The sequence below is a fragment of the Piliocolobus tephrosceles genome, chromosome 15 (assembly GCF_002776525.5).
Source record: "Piliocolobus tephrosceles isolate RC106 chromosome 15, ASM277652v3, whole genome shotgun sequence".
NCBI classification, from domain to species: Eukaryota; Metazoa; Chordata; class Mammalia; order Primates; family Cercopithecidae; genus Piliocolobus; species Piliocolobus tephrosceles.
Window position 1 is genome coordinate 1,035,883 of NC_045448.1, and position 18,935 is coordinate 1,054,817.

At 37.9% G+C, this 18,935-nt stretch overlaps 1 protein-coding gene across 1 annotated transcript in view; it reads left to right on the plus strand.

The window, feature by feature from the left end:
- Positions 1-18,935, plus strand: part of SNTG2 (syntrophin gamma 2) — a 374,015-nt gene that overhangs the window by 154,095 nt on the left and 200,985 nt on the right. The window lies entirely within an intron of this gene.

Sequence of the window (18,935 nt, forward strand, 5' to 3'; positions counted from 1 at the left end):
TGGGTGCCCTGGTATGTAGGTGCTCTGCTGTGTGGAAGCTCTGGTGTACTAGTGTCCTGATGTACAGGTGCCCTGGTGTGTGGGTGCCCTGGTGTGTGGATGCCCTGCTGTATGGATGCTCTGATGTGTGGGTGCCCTGGTATGTGGGTGCTCTGACGTGTGGATGCTCTGATGTGGAGGTTTATTTTAAGAAAGTCAGGTAAGAGCATCACTCAAGATGATTGAGTCTTTTTCTAATAATTCCAAAGGCACTTTAAGGTTTCAGAGAGCCTTGGATTATTTAATATAGAGAAGTCATTGCAGAATATAAGCCACAGAAGGTGTCTGAGGTGACTGTAATTTTAAATAAGTTCCTAATATTAATACACTACAGTGTATCATTTAATTTTAATAGAAACAACTTTTACTATGATCTTTCCTTTTTTTCTTTTTCCTTGAAATGAAGATTTAACGTCAAATTCAGCAAAACAGATGAAATCAATTAAAATATAAGGTGGCATCGTGCAGGGTAGGCACAGCCTCAGGCCCCTGGGGAGCTGGAGCCCTCACTGAGTCCTGTGTGTGGCTCTGCTTTCTGGGGCTCAGGAGACCAGGTAGCTCAGTTCCCCAGGAATCAGAACCTAGGCGGAGCTGTGCCCCTCCAGCCTCCAGGGTGAACAGCAGCAGCTCCCTGCCTCCCTGAAACTGGACGAACTTCCCAGAGTTCAAGCTACAGAGGTTCCTGCCTCCCCAGGGCATGGAGTCCCCACCGCACTGCTCCACACGTTGTGGGTCCCAGGCTGCACTGGCATCTTGCCATTCCTGGGTCCTTGCTGCTGCTGCACTGGCCTCACAGGGCCTGGGCCACTGCCATGTCCCGCCATCCCCGAGCCACCACTGTGTGGCACCTCATCTCCTGGGCTCTAGTTGCTGCTGTGCCCTGTTGTTTTTGGGTCCAGGATTGCAGCTGTGCCCTGTATCCCAAGAGCTGAGCTTCTGGAGAACCTCTTATCTCCCAGGGCCATGACAGTGCTGCATCCAGCCCCTCCGGGTCAGAACCAGAGCTAAAACCTGGCCCCCCAGGTCTGAGCTGCCAGAGTCTGCCTCAGAACAACAGATCCCAGCTTCGTGGACAGTCTGAAGCCACCTGAGCCCCAGAGAGTGAATCTGCACCTTGAGCACCGGGTGCCACGATGGCTTCACATCACCCAGAGCCCAGGGCCCTGGCTCCACAGCTGCCCTGTGCACATGTGCCCTGGATCTCAGTGCCACTGCAGTTGCCTGTGGGCTGTGTCAGACCCTGCACTAAGACAGATTTCCTCAGCTGAGACTCCCCTCTACAGAGAAGACAAAATCAGTAGGATACATAAAGCCCTTGCCACCAGGGACCCTGGACTTATGCTGCCACCATCATTGCCCTGAATACCTGCAGCCTATACCACTTAGACACACTGACATTCATTACAACTGAAGAACCTGCACAGAGACTATACCCCTGCACCCTGCCCAGCTGGCACCCTCAGGCCCATCTATATGTGAAAATCTTCCCCTACAAAAGGCCCTACTTAAAGATTAGAAGAGATAAGAATCAGGTAGCATAAAAAGGAACCAGACGGAAATCTCAAAGCTGAATAACTCAATGAAATAAAAAAAAAAAAAATCAATAGAGGACTTCAATAGCAGACCTAGATTAAGCAGCAGAAAAAAAAAATCTGTGAACTTGAAGATAGGTCTTTTGGAATGACTCATTCGGAGACTTGAATAGAAAACAGAATAAAAATAGTGAAGAAAGCCTACAGCACTCAGAGGAAGCAATCAGATGAAGAAAGTTCTGCATTATGGGACTCAGAAGGAGCAAAAACAGAAAAAAAAAAGGACAGAAAGCTTATTTAATAAAATACTTATTGTGAACTTGGAAGTTTTCAGTCTTGGGAGAGATATGGTCATCCGCTTTCATGAAGCTCAAAAATCCCCAAACATACTCAACCCAAAGAGTTCTTCACCAAGGAACGTTTTAATCAAAAAGTGTCAAAAGTCAAAGGCAAAGCAGGATAATTTTAAATGAAGCAAAAGTGTTAAGTCACATGTAAGGGAATCTCCATTAGTTTGTCAATGGATTTCTCAGCAGAAAACTTGAAAGCCAGGAAAGAATAGAATGATACCTACAAGGAAGACAGACAAACACAAAAACCATTAGCCAAGAATTCTGTGCTCAGCAAAGCTGTCCTTCAGACATGGAGAAATTAAGTCTTTCCTAGATTTAAAAAAAAAAACAAAAAACAAAAGGATTTCATTATCAGTGTACTTGCTGTATCTAAAATGCTTAAGGGAGTACTTCAAGCAGCTAGAAAAGGGTAATCATTATCACAAATACACCTGAAGTTACCAAACTCACTGGCAGAAGTAAGTACATAGTCAAATTCAGCATACTCCAGTGTCATCATGGTGGTGTGTAACCCATACATATCTCCAGTATGAAGGTAAAAAGTCAAAACAGTAAAATTAAGGCCACAATAACTTTTTAAGGTATTCACAATGTCAAAAGATGCAAATTGTGACATCAAGAACATAAACTGTGGAGGAGAAGTTAAAGGCTCGATTTTTTTGTATACAAAAAAAGTAAGTTGTCAGCAACTTAAAATTGTAGACTATAAGATATTTTACATAAGCTTCATAATATCCACAAAACAACAGCAGCAACAAAATGATAGCAGATATACAAAGCGTAAAAATAAAGGAATCAAAGCTGAGCACCACAGAAAATTATCACATTACAAAGGCAGACAAGAGGGGAGGAAAGGAACAGAGGATCTACAAACAACAAAAGAGAATGACATTGCTTGTTTCTTATGTGTCAATAATCACTTTGAATATTACAAACAAGAAAATAAGAGAATGGCATTGGTAATTCCTTATCTATCAATGATCACCTTGAATATTACAAACAACAAGAAAGTGAGAAAATAGCATTGATCATTCCTTCTCTATCAGTAGTTACCTTGGATATGCCGAACAACAAGAAAATAAGGAAATGGCGTTGGTCATTCCTTATCATCAATAATCGCCTTGAATAGTACAAAACAACAAGAAAAGAAAGTAGTATTGGTCATTCCTTATTTATCAATAATCACCTTGAATATTACAAACAAGAAAATAAGAGAATGGCATTGGTCATTCCTTATCTATCAATCACCTTGAATATTACCAACAACAAGAAAATGAGAGAACTACATTGGTCATTCCTTATGTATCAGCAATCACCTTAAATATAAATTGACTAAATTCTCCCATCACAAGACATATAGTGGTGAAGTGGACTGAAAAAGAGATGATCCCAACTATATACTGGCTATAAGACACCCACTTTATCTTTAAGGACACACATATATTGAAACTGAAGATAGGGAAACAATATTCCATGCAAATGGTAGCCAAAAGAGAGAAGGGGTGGTTAAACTTACATCTGATAAAACTTTAAACCAAACTGTTCACAAGAGACAAAAGGCCATTATCTAGTGAAAAGGCACTAATTTATCAGTAGGACATAACAATCAGAAACATATATGCATCCAACATTGGAGTACCTAAATACATAAAGCAAATATTAATGAACATAAAGGGATAAATACACAGCAATACAACAGTAATGTGGGACTTCAGCACCCCACTTTCAACAATAGATAGATCAACTACATAGAAAATCAATAAGAAAATACAGGACTTGAATTGTACTTTGGGCCAAAATGACTTATCAGATATATAAAGAACTTTCCATGCAATAGCAGCAAAATACACATTTTTCTCTAGCACACATGGAACATACACATGGATAGATCATATGTTAGGCCATTAAACAAGTCTTAACAAATTTTGTATTGCAATTCTATCTAGTATCATCTCTGACCACATGGAAGGAAACTAAAAATCAATAACAGGAGGAATCTTGGAAAATTCATAAATAGGTAGGAATTAAACAGTATTGTCCTGAACAATCAATGGGTTACGGAATCAAAAGTGAAATTTGAAAACTATCTGTCTTGAGACAAACAACAATGGAAATACAACATACCAGAACTTCTGGGATGCATCAAAAACAGTTGTGAGAAGGAAATTGATAGTGATAAATACTTACATTAAAACAAAATAAAGACCCCAAATGAACAGTCTAACATTAAGCCTCAAGAAATGAGATAAAGAACAGCAAAGTAAACCAAAAGTTTACAGAAGGAAGGAAAGAAGATCAGAACAGAAATAAGTCAAACAGACAACAGTAAACAATAAAAAAATTAGTAAAACTAAGAGCTGTTTCTTAAAATATAATAAAATTGGCAAACTCTTTGTCTGTACTAGTCCATTCTAACACTGCTATGAAGAACTGTTGAGACTGGGTAATTTATATAAAGGAAAGAGTTTGACTCACAGTTCCGCATGGCTGGGGAGGCCTCAGGAGACTTACAATCATAGTGGAAGGTGAAGGGGAAGCAAGGCACCTTCTTCATAAGGTGGCAGGGAACAGAATTAAGGCAGGAGGAGCTACCTACCACTTGTGGAACCATCAGACCTTGTGAGAACCCACTCAGTATCATGAGAACAGCCTGGGGGAAACTGCCCCCATGATCCAATCACCTCCACTTGTTCTCTCCTTTGACACGTGGGGATCATGGTGATTGTGGGGATTATAATTCAAGATGAGATTTGAGTGGGGATACAAAGCCAAACCATATTATAATCTAAGAAAAAGAAGTTTCAAATAGAAAAAGAAGTGAAGGCATTACCATGGACACCTCAGAAATGAAAGGATCATAAGGGACTATTATGAACGATTATATGCCAGAAAATTGGACTACCTAGAGGAAATGGATAAATTTGTGGAAAAATACAATCTGCCAAGTTTGAGTCAGGAAAAAATAGAAAGACTGAACTGACCAAAACCAAATTGGGACATAGAAGAAGTAATCAAATCCTTTCAACAAAGGAAAGCATAGGATGAGATGGCTTCATGGCTGAATTATACCAAATATTCAGAGAAGAAATAATAGCAATAGTTCTCCAACTCTTTCAACAAATAAATCTAGAGGGAATAATTACATATGCATTTTTAAAAGCCAGCATCACCATGACGCCTAAGCTGAACAAAGATGTCACTAACAATGAAAACTACAGGCCAATTTTTCTGACGAACAAATGATGCAAACATTCTCGTAATGACTTTAGCAAGCCAAGTCCAACAGCACATCAGAAAGATTACATGCAATGACCAAGTAGGAGTCTTCCATGGCATGTGAGGCCAGTTTAACGTTTTCAGATTCACCAATGTGACACATCACATTAACAGACTGATGCAGAAAATCACTTGACAAAGCCCAGTATCTATGATTAAAAAATCTCAGCAGTTCAGGTATAGAAAGCATGTTCACAATAAAGCCATTTATGAAAAATTCCTAGCTAACATTATGATCAATATGATAAATGCTTTAACATTGAGATCCTCCACAAGGCAAGGATGGCCAGTCTCACCACTTTTATTCCACATGGCACTGGAAGTACTTGCATGAGCAATCAGACAAAAAACAAAATAAATAAATAAAAGGTATCCGAATCAGAAAGGAAGAAGTAAAGTTATCTGTTTGCAGATGGCATGATTCTCTATGTAAAAACCCCAAAGATTTCACAGAAAAACTGTTAGAACCAATAATTAAATTCAGTAAAGTGTCAGGATATGAAATTAATATGCAAAAATTAATGGCATTGTTATACACAAATAATAGCTGAAAAATCAAGAAAATCCCATTTATTAATGCAAGCATCGGAAAAAAATAAAATATTTAGCAATTAGTATAACCAAGGAGATAAAAGACCTATACAATGAAAACTATAAAATATTGATGAAGACAATTCAAAACATTGAAGAAGACAGAAATAAATGGAAAGTTGTTTTGGGCTCGTGTCTGGGTTCATGGTTATTAACATTGCTAAAACATCTATGAGCCAAAGTGATATATGGGATTCCATGTAATCCCTATCAAAATCCCAATGACATTTTTCACAGAAACAGAAAAAAACAATTCAAATATTCATATGGAATCACAAAAGACCTTGAATGGCCAAAACAGTTCTAAGAAAAAAAAAAGTTGAAGGCATCACAATTTCTGATTTAAGATTATATTACTGTAGTAATCAAAACAATATGATGTTGATAAAAAAACACACATACACCAGTGGAGCAGAATACAGAGCCCGGAAATAAGTCAAAGCAAGTGTATTCAACTAATTTTGGACAAGGGCATCAAGAGGATACAATGGAGAATGTATATTCTTTTCAATAAATGTTACTGGGAAAACTGGACTTCCACATGTGATAGAGTGAAATTGGGCCTTTAGCTTAACCATATAGGAAATCTACCAAAAATGGATGAAAGTCTTAAAACTGTAAGATCAGAAGCCATAAAACTCCTAGAAGAGAAGTAGGAGAAGAGCTCCTCGATATTGGCCTTGGCGATAATTTCTTGGCTGTCACACCACAAGCTCAGACTACAAAAGCAAAATGGATAAATTGGACTACATCAAACTGAAAAGTTTCTGCACAGCAGAGAAAACAAGACCACCAGCAGCAGCCTGTGGATGGGGAAAGTATATTTGCAAAACATGTATCTGATAAGAGGTTAATATTCAAAATGTATGAAGAATTCATTCAAATTAATCGGAGAAGAACAAGTAACCCAATTAAAAATTGGCGAGGCAGATACAGAGAGACAAGCACCACATGCTGTCACTTATATGTGGTATCTGAAGCAATTGAACTCATAGAAGCAGAGAGTAGGGCGGTACTTACAGGGGCTGGGGATTGGAGAATGGGGAGATGATGGTCAGAGGGCACAGACTCTCAGTTATGCAGTGGGACTCTTTTTTAAGTTCTCTTGCACAGTGTGGCAAAGATAGCTTTTTAATAGATGATTGCCCATTTCAGAATTGCTAAGAATATAATCTTCAATGTTTTCATTATAAAACTGTGAAGTATTGGAGGTCATAGATATGTTAACCAGCTTGGTTTCATTATCTCATATTGCATTCATAAATCGTAACATTGTTTTTGCCCTAAAAGTTTATATAATTGTAAATTGTCAATTACCAATTGAAAATATATAGGATGGAATATTACTCAGTCTTAAAGAAGGAGGAGTTCCTGCCCTTTGTCACAACAGAGTTGAACCTGGAGGACGCTGTGCCAGGGGAAACAAGCCAGACGTTAAAGGGAAATACCACATGACCTCCTTTATGGGTGGAGCCTGAAGAAAAGGTCAAACATGCAGAGAAGGAGAATCAAACAGTGGCCACCAGAAGTGAGGAGGTGGCGGTGGGGAGGAATGAGGAGCTGTAGGTTAGAGGATGCAAAGCAGTGCACAAGTGGGTGAGTGAGTCTAGAGGTCCAGTGCCCCACATGAGGACTAAAGGTCACACAATCTTACTGTGTTGGGGATTCCTGCTATGTTTTAGCTGCTCTTCACACACACACACACACCACAAACAAAACAAAAATATGAGTAATCAGGTGAGATGATGGATATGTTAATTTGCTTCACTATAGTCACCATTTTACTATCTATAACATCTTTTTTATGCCTTAAACATACTATTGTTATTAAAAAATAGTAACAAAAATCTACTGGACATCCACAGGACATTCACAATTTGAATCAACAGCAGCATTAACCTTCAAATTATGTTAAATAAAACTTTTTCTTTAAAAGTCTTCATTTTAATATGCTAAATATTAAGTTACTCTACTAAAGTCTGGCTACTCGAGAGATTTCTTGCATAGCATATTTATTTCATAATATTAAAACTTCATTTCTTTATTCATAAACTTTATTATCAAAGTAGAGTTTTTGTCCTCTTTTAAGTCAAGAGTGTGTGATAGAAAGCTGAGCTTTCCTCTCCTCTCTCCCTTCCTCCTGTCCTCCTCTTGCTTCTTCCCTCTCCCTCCCTTCGCCTTCAAAGCACCCATGCATTTGTGCATATTTTTATTTGTATCCTTAGGTTTGAAGTTTGCTGCTTTCCTCTAATATCTTGGTGTTAGTCATTCAAAACCCTTAATAACCTACCATACCTCCAAATCAGAATTGTTTTCTAAGATGAGTTATTGTAAATATAAATCACAGAAGGAAGGACTCATCTGGCATACTTGAGATGGACATGCCACCTTTCTTTTCTTGCAGATCTACAGTAAATAAATGTCAGCTGTTTTAATATTGATGTGTATTTTGTTTAATTTATTCTCAATGGAGAAAGTTTCTTGTGGCAAAAAGTAACACATTAGATCAGATAGTAAATTTCAGAACAGGATATGATGATAGAATAAATGACAGAAGTAGACAGTAGGGTGTGGCATACAGGGTTAGGGTGAAGCTGTGTTTTTTTTTTAATTAACACATAATTGTGCATATTTATGGAGTACATGATGATGCTTTAATGCATACAATATATAGTGCTCAGATCAGGGTAATTATATTCATCATCTCCAACATTTATTATTTCTTTGTGTTGGGAACATTCAATATGCTCTCTTCTAGCTATTTGAAAATATACCATATATTATTGCTAACTATCATCGTTCTACAGTGCTATAGAACACTAGAAGTATTCCTCCTATGTAGCTGTAATTTTGTATCCTTAAAATAATCTCTCCACATCTCTTTTACCCTTTCCCCTTCCCAACCTCTAGTAACCACTATTCTACTCCTTAGTTCCATGAGATCAGCTTCCACATATGAGTGAGAACATGCAGTGCTTAACTTCCTGAGCCTGGCTGACTTCACTTAAAGTAATGTCCTGCAGGTTCACCACTCTGCCACAAATGGGAGTGTTTCGTTCTGTGTGTGGCTGAATAGTGCTCCACTGTGTGTATACACCACATTTTCTTTATTCATTCACCTGTTGTGGGACACTTAGCTTTGTTCCATATCTTGGCTATTACAAATATTGCTACAATTAACATAGGGTGCAGATATATCTTTGCCATACTGATTTTCTTTCCTTTGGAGAAATGCTAGTGGCGGGTTTGCCAGAATCATATGGTAGTTCTATTTTTGGTTTTTTGAGAAAGCGCCATACTGTTTTCCATGGTGGCTGTACCAGGTTACATTACCACCAACAGTGTGAATTTCCTTTCCTCTCCATCCTCACCAACATTTGTCATTTTTGGTCTATTTGGTGATAACCATTCTCACTGGGACAAGATAATATCTTATTGTGGGTTTTATTTGCATTGCCCTGATGATTAGTGATTTTAAGCATTTTTTCATATCTTTAGTCATTTGTCTTCTTTTGAGAAATGTCTATTCAGATCATATGCCTATTTTTCAGTAGGAGTTTTTTTTTTTTTTTTTTTTTTTTGCTGTTGAGAGATTTGAGTTCCTTGTATATACTGATCTTAATCCTTTGTCAAATGAATACTTTGAAAATATTTTCTACCATTCCATGGCTTGTCTCTTCACTCTGTTGTTTCCTTTGCTGTGCAGAACCTTTTTTGATATATCCCATTTGTTTATTTTTGCTTTTTCATCATCTCCAACATTTATTATTATTATCTGTGTTTTTGAGGTCTTATTTATACAATTTTTTCTCAGACCAGTGTCCAGAACCATTGCTTCTATTTTTATCATCTAGTAGTTTTATAGTTTTGGGTCTTACATTTAGATCTTTGATCCATTTTGAGTTGAATTTTTATACAAAGTGAGAGATGGGGGTCCAGTTTCCTTCTTCTGCAAGTGAATAGCCAGTTCTCCCAGCACCATTTATTGAAGAGAAAATGTTTTCAATGTATGTTCTTGGTGCCCTGTGTAAAAAAAAAAAAGTATGTTGTCTATAGATACATGGATTAATTTCTGGGATACTTATCTTGTTTGATTAGTCTATCTGTTTTTTGCCTGTACCATGTCATTTTGGTTACTATAACTTTGTAATATAATTTTAAATCAGGAAGTGTAATACCTTCAACTTTATTCTTGTTTCTCAGGATTGCTTTGGCTACTTGGGGCCTCATGTGGTTCTGTGCAAATTTTAGGATTTTCTTTTTTATTTCTGTGAAGAATGTCGTTGGTATTTTGATAGGGTTTGCATTTAATTTTTAAATCACTTTGGGAAGTATGGTCATATTAACAGCTTTGATTTTTCCAGTCCATGAACATGTTATGTCATTCCATTGTGTCATCATCAATTTTTTCTACCAGTGTTTTATGGTTTTCCTTGTAGGGATCTTTCATATCCTTGGTTAAATTTATTCTAAGGTGTGTGTGTGTATGTGCGTATGTGTGTGGCTGTTGTAAATGGGATTGGTTTACTGATTTTTTTCAGCAAGTTCATTGTTCATATTTGGAAACACTATTGATTTCTGTATGTTGATTTTGTATTCGGTAACTTTACTGAATTAATTTATCGGTTTCTAAGAGTTTTTTGATAAAGCCTTTAGGTTTTTCTATGCAAGATCATGTCATCTGCATCTGCAAAAAGGGGCAATTTGACTTCCTCTTCTTCAATTTGGATGTCCCTTATTTCTCTTGCCTGAGTGCTCTAGCTAGGATTTCCAGTACTATGTTGATGAAGAGTGGTGAGAGTGGGCATCCTTGTTTTGTTCCAGTTTTCAGCTTTTCCATTCAGCATAATGTTAGCTGCAGGTTTGTTATATTTGGCCTTTATTGTTTTGAAGTACTTTTCTTCTATACCTATTCACTGAGAGTTTTTGTCATGAAGAAGTGTTAAATTTTATTAAATGCTTTTCTTTTCTGAATCTATTTAGATGATCCTATGGTTTTTAATTTGCCATTCTGTAAGGAATGTAATTTATTTATTTCTGTGTATTGTGAATAATGGAATCGTGATCATATCTAGAATCTACTTATTTCACCATTTGGGGCTGTATAAAGACAAAATTGCTTCTTTAAAATGAGCAAAATAATTGCATACATTTTTATTACACATATGAATAATACAGTAATTTGAAAAACGGATTCCATGGATTTGAATTTATTTTTGTGTTATTATGGAAGTTTTCTTCTTTCAACAGGCTTTGTAACATAATGAATATCTCCTTTACACATTTATTCATAACCGTTTCATTATTTCTCTTTCATTTAAGCGATGCCTCCATCAACACAAAATGTACAGTACAGAAATAGTGTTTGATAAATGAATACAAGCTCTGGTCTCCCTGCTTCTCTCAGACCCTCACAGTTTAATCTGAGTTTCCTGTGCCAATTTTCAATATTGTTTATATATTGCCATGATATGGTGGAGGATGAAAACTGTGTTAGAAACTAGGACTTCTGCTTGGGGTTTTACTTGTGGATAGGTTCTGCACTGGACTAATAGACGTTGGAAATCTTCTTGTCCAAGGCTGATAGCCATCAGCCAGGATGCAAGTGCACAGGAAATGCTCAGTTTGTCTTTTCACAGCCACTTAATGTGACTTTCTGATATTCCAGTTGATTTTTTTTTTTAAATGAAATCTGCATTTTCGACTTGGAAACTGTTGGAAAACGATTCGGTTTATGATTTTAGGAAATGATTACTCATCTACTTCCAGTGCTGAAGGGGAGATCCATACACCTAGGATAAGTGTCTAGCCTTTCCATCTTCAGAGAAAATGTTATACAGCAGGGAATCGACCTTGAATAAACGACATATACCTTTTATGCAGGGCATTTTCAGAAAGTACCAAAAGTGAGATGAGACAGTTGATTCTTGAGATAAGCTAAAGGATTTGCTACTCGTTCATTCATTTTTCTAAATCTTCTAATGAATGATTTCCCAAGAAAACTCTGCGTGGTTCTCACTACTTAGCTCCTCTGTAGAGCATCCTTCTTTACACTGATTTCGAAAGTCACTGGCGTTTACCAGAAGTCTTTATGATAAATGACAAGATAAGTTTGTATCTGCATGTCCTGCAAACGTGCTTTCGAACTCAGTGTCCATTATGGTACCTTGTTTCTTTTGTATAAAGGTCTACATCATGATTTGAGAATTCCTTCCCACGGAAATGTGTCTTTTCTGGTAAATAGACACAAATATACAATTTTGGATAAATTTGGCATTGGAAATTAATAATTTCATCATGGTCATCTCTCGTCTGAGGCAAACTGTAGAGCCAAATCATAAAGCCAAATATGAAGGTCAAGTTTGTGACTGCCTTAATTTGACTTTGTATGTAATATTTGTCATTCTAAGTAGTCCTTAATGTTCCATGTTTTAAATTTAGCAATTATGATATGCATATAACTTATGGCATTTCACTTTTAATTCTTTTGAGGTGAAACTGGAAACCTCAACCACTTCTGCTTGTCCTGGTGTTGAGTAGAGCTTGGAGGATTTCTAATGAGCTGTGCAATAGACTCTGCAGTCAGTAAGACATCATTGCCAAGTTTATTGAGCCTGGATAATGTGACCTCTCACTGTCATCAAGAGAATGCCTTTAAATACCTCTTTAATATTTTATAACATGTTATCTTCATGTAATTTAATATATAAAATATTTGAAGGTGGTGTTCACAAGGTTGTAATAAAAATTCTTGCAGGCCATACATCCACTTAACATTTGTAGGGAGCAAGTCTACTTCTTATTGATTGTAGAGTTCCTGATAATAAGAGTTACAGGCAAAAGAACTCATTCATCTTAAATTCTTGGCCAAAAAACTTAAAAGCCATATGTGCCTGTCTTATTTTTCTTGCTTATTTTACAGAATATGAGCAATGAAAGTATTTCTGAGTCTGTGAGTCTCCGGCTTCCTTTACTGCTTCCCCTGAGTAAATAGGCTGTCACTTATAATTTGGGACATGGACATCCCAAATTCATGGATGACATTCTTTGGAGCCATTTGGTGAAGTGACAACATAATTTTTTGCATAATTTTTTCTAGCAAACTCTCAGAATAAACTCAGAGTTTAAAAATAGCAACATGATTTTCTCAGTTGAATAAAACTATTATATATGAAAAAGAAGATAAATTTTCATTTTTTCCTTTCAGATTAATGATATTTTACATAATAAAATCTTTTTTTGCATTGCAGTTTTTCCAGCCAGAAAAATCCAAAAAGAACTGTAACACTGATGAAATTATTTTAAGAAATGACAATTAAAGTTTTCTTTTTGATACATCATCACAGTTAGGCTGGTGGAAACTACATCTAGATGGCTCGTCCATCCTTTCAACATTTGTTCCCCCTCCCCAAAAACTCCTGGAAAAAATTTAAAAGAATGTTCTAGGCCCATATTTTTGGAGTAACCTGAGAAAGTCTTGTGCCCAAGTCATAAAGCATGTGTTTCTTGACAAGAAGCTTGATTCATTTGCTGGAATACAGTGTGGGAGATTAAAATCTCTGTGTAGAGAGGCATTTTTCATAGCCCTTCGTGAGTCGGTCGTCACTGGGTACTCTGCAGAGGTGAAGAAAGTCTATTGAAAAGTTAGGCGTTGACATTGGCACTGCCAATTTAGAGTTTCATTTGCTGCAGATAGCTAAATCCTACAGCCTGTCATCAATACTGTAGTAGTTTTTCTGTAGTTTTGACTAAATGGTAATAAAAACAAATTTAATGACCTTTGTTTTATCAGGTAACACAAGGTAAATTCAAACAATGATTATAGGATTTATACAGTCAACAGGAGCTCCAGACAAGACACAGCCTCGGGCCAAACTATAATGTGCCTTACTAGTGAGATGCAGTCAGCTCTCTGTGGGGTTGATGCAGGTTTCCAATTGTAAGACATTCTGGTCTGTTAAGATTATATAAGCACCGTCTGATTTATTCCTGAGTTAATTTGCTGACGTTAGTTTTAATCAGAAGATGTGTTTTGACTGGCAGTTCTTGGTGTCTGTGTTCGGCTGGCGTTTCTTTCTTGGTAGATTTGTTTAGGTGCTGGAGCGCTACTCTTGGTAGAAACGTTTAGGTGCTGGAGCGCTACTCTTGCTTATCAGGATGTGAAAAGGCAATTTAAGTTCCAGAGTCACACTCGGGATGGATTCAGCTACACCCTGGCCTGTGGTGCGCAAGCTTCGAGTTGTTTTGGCAAATCCATTTGACTTCCATTCTCTCAGATTATGTATTTTAGTGATATCGTTGGAGTCCGCGGATCGTTAAAGTGAGCTCTTTTTGAAAATGAGCACAAACGTGGGACACACTATTCATTTCCCTCAGTGTAAAGTTCCAGAGAAAATGCAGAAACTCTCCTGCTCTTCTAGTTCACACCTTTATGAGGGGCCCGTTTAACCCACTGGCAGATCCTTTTTCTTTTGAGCTCTTCACCTAATGGGAAAATGTTTACATTTACTTTCACCCATGTCCTAGGCTAACAACTTTTCTCCAAACTGTCAAATACACATTCTCGTATAGATTTTAATATAGTCTCTGCTACATTGTTTTACAAAACAATAAGTTGAACTGTAAACTTATTTAAAGTTTCAGAAACCTTTTGTTTTAAAAATAAAATAAAATTAGAGCTTATTTAATCAGATAATCTCTGTCTCTATATATACATATATATATAACCTGTATATGTATGTATGTGTGTATGTATGTGTGTGTGTATATATAGATATATAGATAGATAGATACACAACATACATACATACATACATACACAAGTTGATAGGTTTAACAGCATGCATTTAATCTGTAACACCCAAGTACACAAATACAGTCAGAGCCATGGGGAAGTTGAGTAAAAGCAGCACTCCTTTCCGGATGCCTGGAATTGAGTTTGTGGAAGGCATGATTTCAGATCACCCAGCTGCTGTTGTTTCGACACCATGCAAACTACCTGAAAAGAAAAAATTCTCTCTTGATGTAGGCAATTTTCCCTTAAGTTTTGTCACGTTATCTTTTGACCATGTGTCAAAAGATCATGTGTCATCGTGGTGGTAAGCAAACCTCGATTCTGTTTCTAGGTTGCCTGTTCCGGAGGCCGTGAGGCAGTGGGTGGGGACTGAGGGAGTGACTCTGAGTGGAGTTGTGGGGTCGGCTGTGGGTCTGCACTGTTAGGCGGGTTAGCCATCCTCCACTGTGGAAGCTGAGTGGAAGCTGTGGAAGAAGCTGAGACGTGTGTTGGCTGAGTGTACATGATACCATCCTCTAAACCACACTAGAGCAAACGCCCACTCACCTTCCCTCCAGTTTCAGAGCTAAATACCGCCCAGAGCCCCATGCCCCGTGCCTGCCCCTTCTCTCCTGAGTTCAGTGAGAACCATGCTTTTGCTTTTCTCTACAGTTCAGCCACGTATGTGTCCCCAAATATCACATTGTTTAGTTTCGCTTGGTTTTGAACTTCACAGTAATTAAAATCATACCGTATGTCTTCTTTGCCTTACATTATCTGCTCAGTGTCTAGTCAGACATGCACAGGTGTGGACATGGCACCTGGTCTGAATTTTGACCCTGAGGTCCAGAATTTTCACCTGTAGGGTGATGATTATGCCTCACACGTGGGGTTGTGATGTGGTTTAAATAAGTCCATGAGGACTAGGAAGGTTGTCTGACCTGTGAGAAATGCTCAGTAATTTTAGTCATTATTTATTCAAATAAATAATAAAATCTAACTCAGTTAAGACTTGGTAACAAATGTTATCATTATATAACACTATCCACATGCATATGTGAATAAATATTTAACAAAAGTGTCTTAACTCTACGAATTCTAATTAATTTTCAAGAAAACACAATTATGTTCATGGTAACACAGTTGTGTTCCAAACCTTGATTACATGACCTTTACATGACCTCAGATAACCCTATAGTTACTTTATCTTGAAAAGGCAAATATAATAAAACAGAAAATATCACCTCATTATAACATTTTGTAGGAGTTTGAATATTTATATGGATTAAAATGCATTATGCTATATTTCTACTTTGTATAATGAGGCAGTGGCCGTATTATCATAGGGATTAACTAGAATCACTTTTCAGCTAAAATCAACAAACCTTGCCTAATCTAACCAAATTCATTTTATTTAGGGACATTAAATTTTTGAACTAAAATCGAACTTTCATGATTTTATCACCCATTTTACCACTTTTTAATATTTTTTAAGGCTAAAAGTGTCCGTCAAGTGAAAAACATTTCACAGATTTAGCTGGAAAGTATTTGTAATTACGTTTCATTTAATAACTGGGAATGACTCTCCTTCCTCTTCCCTTTCACTGAACCAAAATTGCTTAAGAAGGTTGGTTTTAAGCCAACATTTCACAGGGTTCACACTTTTGTAATGTTGTTTGTAAACTTTAGCTGTTAATAACTACATGGAACTCCATGATGTGCTCTTTCTCTGCTCTCTTTGTTTCTTAAGCTACGTTTAGGACCAAAGCACAATGATGACTTAAAATTCTGTGAAAGTTTTGATAACGCTTGAACTAAATTAGCTTAAAGCCATTTCAAGTCAGTATATTTAAGAACCTTGAGCATTCTGGAAATGATGAAATTATGGTTTACTATAAATTCAGTTATCAGTAGTTTTAATGACCCAGGTTATTGCCACAAACAGAGGAAAGAGGAAACAAAATCTAAGAAACCATTGAACAAAGAAACAGCGATTTCACACAGTGTTTTTCTACCTGAAGGACTCTGGTGGGGTGTGAGGAAAGGCTGGACTTCCGTTTTTCTGGCCGTCAAATGCTTAACCCAAGTGTCGGCTCCAGGACTGAAGGAACCTAGTTGTTACCCACAGCAAGAGGAGGGAGAAAGTGGAGGCAAGAAAATGAAGAATAAACCAACAAGCATGTCTCACCACGTTAAAATTATTGTTTTCCTGCTGTTCAAACTCCTAAGTTTTAGTTAAGGAAGGATTTCCGTATCTTCTTTAAGGATTTTAATTTGATACTTTAATTTTCTGCAAAAACTGCAGAAAGTGTATGCCAATGTTTGCTATTTACCTAGACTGCTGCTGGCATTTTAATTTCATTACTTGAGAATTTATAACATTATATTTTTGCACACATAAAAATTATGTGCCAGCTCCTTAGGGCCTCATTGTCTCCACTGCCTCAGTGCCCACAGGCCTCCAAACTTGCGGGACCTGCAGAGCCTGGAGCTCTCTCAGTCAGAGGCAAGTAAGGAGCAGCCAGCCCTGGGATCCCTGCTTCTCCCAGATCAAGGTCCCTGGGTGGCTTCAGAGCTCAAATCAAAACGGAAGATGTATTGACTCAGCTGTCCAGGACCCTCTTCAGGGTCTGTGAAATGTTTTAATGAGGCGGACTTCCCTCCAAGTAAGCACTGCTATGCTCCCCATGGGCATGCTGGGTGAGGAGGCCTGGCACGCAGACAGACGCTGGGCTGCAGTCCATCGTCATCTCATTAAACCCCAGGTCCTGCAGAAAAGCCCGAGTCTAGGGAGGCTGCTGACCCACCGGCTCAGCACTGCCCTGTGTGAGTTTTTCTGCCATCTGGAGGCAGCTTCTGACCAATTCTAGAGCAAAATAGACCTCACTGCATTAGTTCCAGACAGGAAATGGCAGCTCCATTCTGAAAACTCTAGATACCATTCTTTTCAGGGAATTTGGTTATGCGTTTTGGGGCCTGGATCTGGACATTTTTGTCTGCTGTTCTGTGGGATCTGAGACTCACCTGTGGCTTGTTGACAAAGCAAAATGCTGCTTTCTGCTTTAGGTTAGAAGAGTCAGATGCGTCTTCACTGACCTTCATTAAACAAAGAGATTAAGTCATTTACTGTGAGGGATTACCATACGTATCATTTTAAAAACACATTACCTCGGCCGGACGTGGTGGCTCACACCTGTAATCCCAGCACTCTGGGAGGCCGAGGTGGGCAGATCACCTGAGGTTAGGAGTTCAAGACCAGCCTGGCCAACATGGCAAAACTCTGTCTCTACTAAAAATACAAAAGAATTAGCAGGGTGTGGTGGTGCACATCTGTAATCCCAGCTACTCGGGAGGCTGAGGCAAAAGAATCGCTCGAACCCAGGAGGCAGAGGTCGCAGTGAGCCAGGATCGCGCCATTGCACTCCAGACTGCGCGACAAGAGCAAGACTCCATCTCAAAACAAAACAAAACAAAACAAAAAAGCAAAAACATTCTCTCCTGCACTGGACTTGTTCAATGACGACACTTTCCATAAGTAGCTAAAGTTTGTTTTGTAAAAATCAGTCATCTAAATGCACAGAGATTTTTATTTTCTGTAGGTCCATTCAGACCATGGGGTAAAATACTTTGATAAGAACGACTTTATCTCTATACTGTTAGACAAGTTGAAGCTAAGTTTCTGATGTGCCAGGTAGACATTTAATAAGGGTGGAGCTTCTTAAACTAAATATTGAGAATTATGATGATTAATTGATTTGGACCTTGTTTTTTATCATATGCAATTTTCTGCACTTTTATAGCATCCATATTGTATGATCTGTATAATCACTACCACGTGTGTAATTTCACATGGAATCCACGTATTCTGTGTGTTCTTTTTTATGTTAATCTTTGATTCCCTTAAATTTTAGGGTTGTAATGCTTCTGAGGCCCCAGCTCAGAGTCCATGATTCCAGATAATCAATAAATGTTTTCAGGATGCAGCCCACCCTGGTGTGGCTAGAGAGGGGAAGAGCAGCATGCGAAGAGCGGAGAGACAGACAGACACAGAGACAGACAGACACAGAGAGAGTGAGAGACAGAGGGGGGCAGTTTGAACACAGGGAGACGGCGCAGGGGAGAAGACCTGCCACCACTGCATGGTCCACGGCAGCTTTGCCTTGGACAGTTTCGGTGCAAATGAGAATTTTATTTGGATCACTTAACATGAGTACCATTGCTGTAAAGAATCGGTACCATTACCTACAGTGATCTGAAAACTATATTCAACACGATTTGAAATTTGCTAAACACTAGAGGTAATATTTAGAATTGACATTTAATCTGTATATAGTTTGTCAAGAGCATTCCTACTTTCAAAGAACAGGTTAT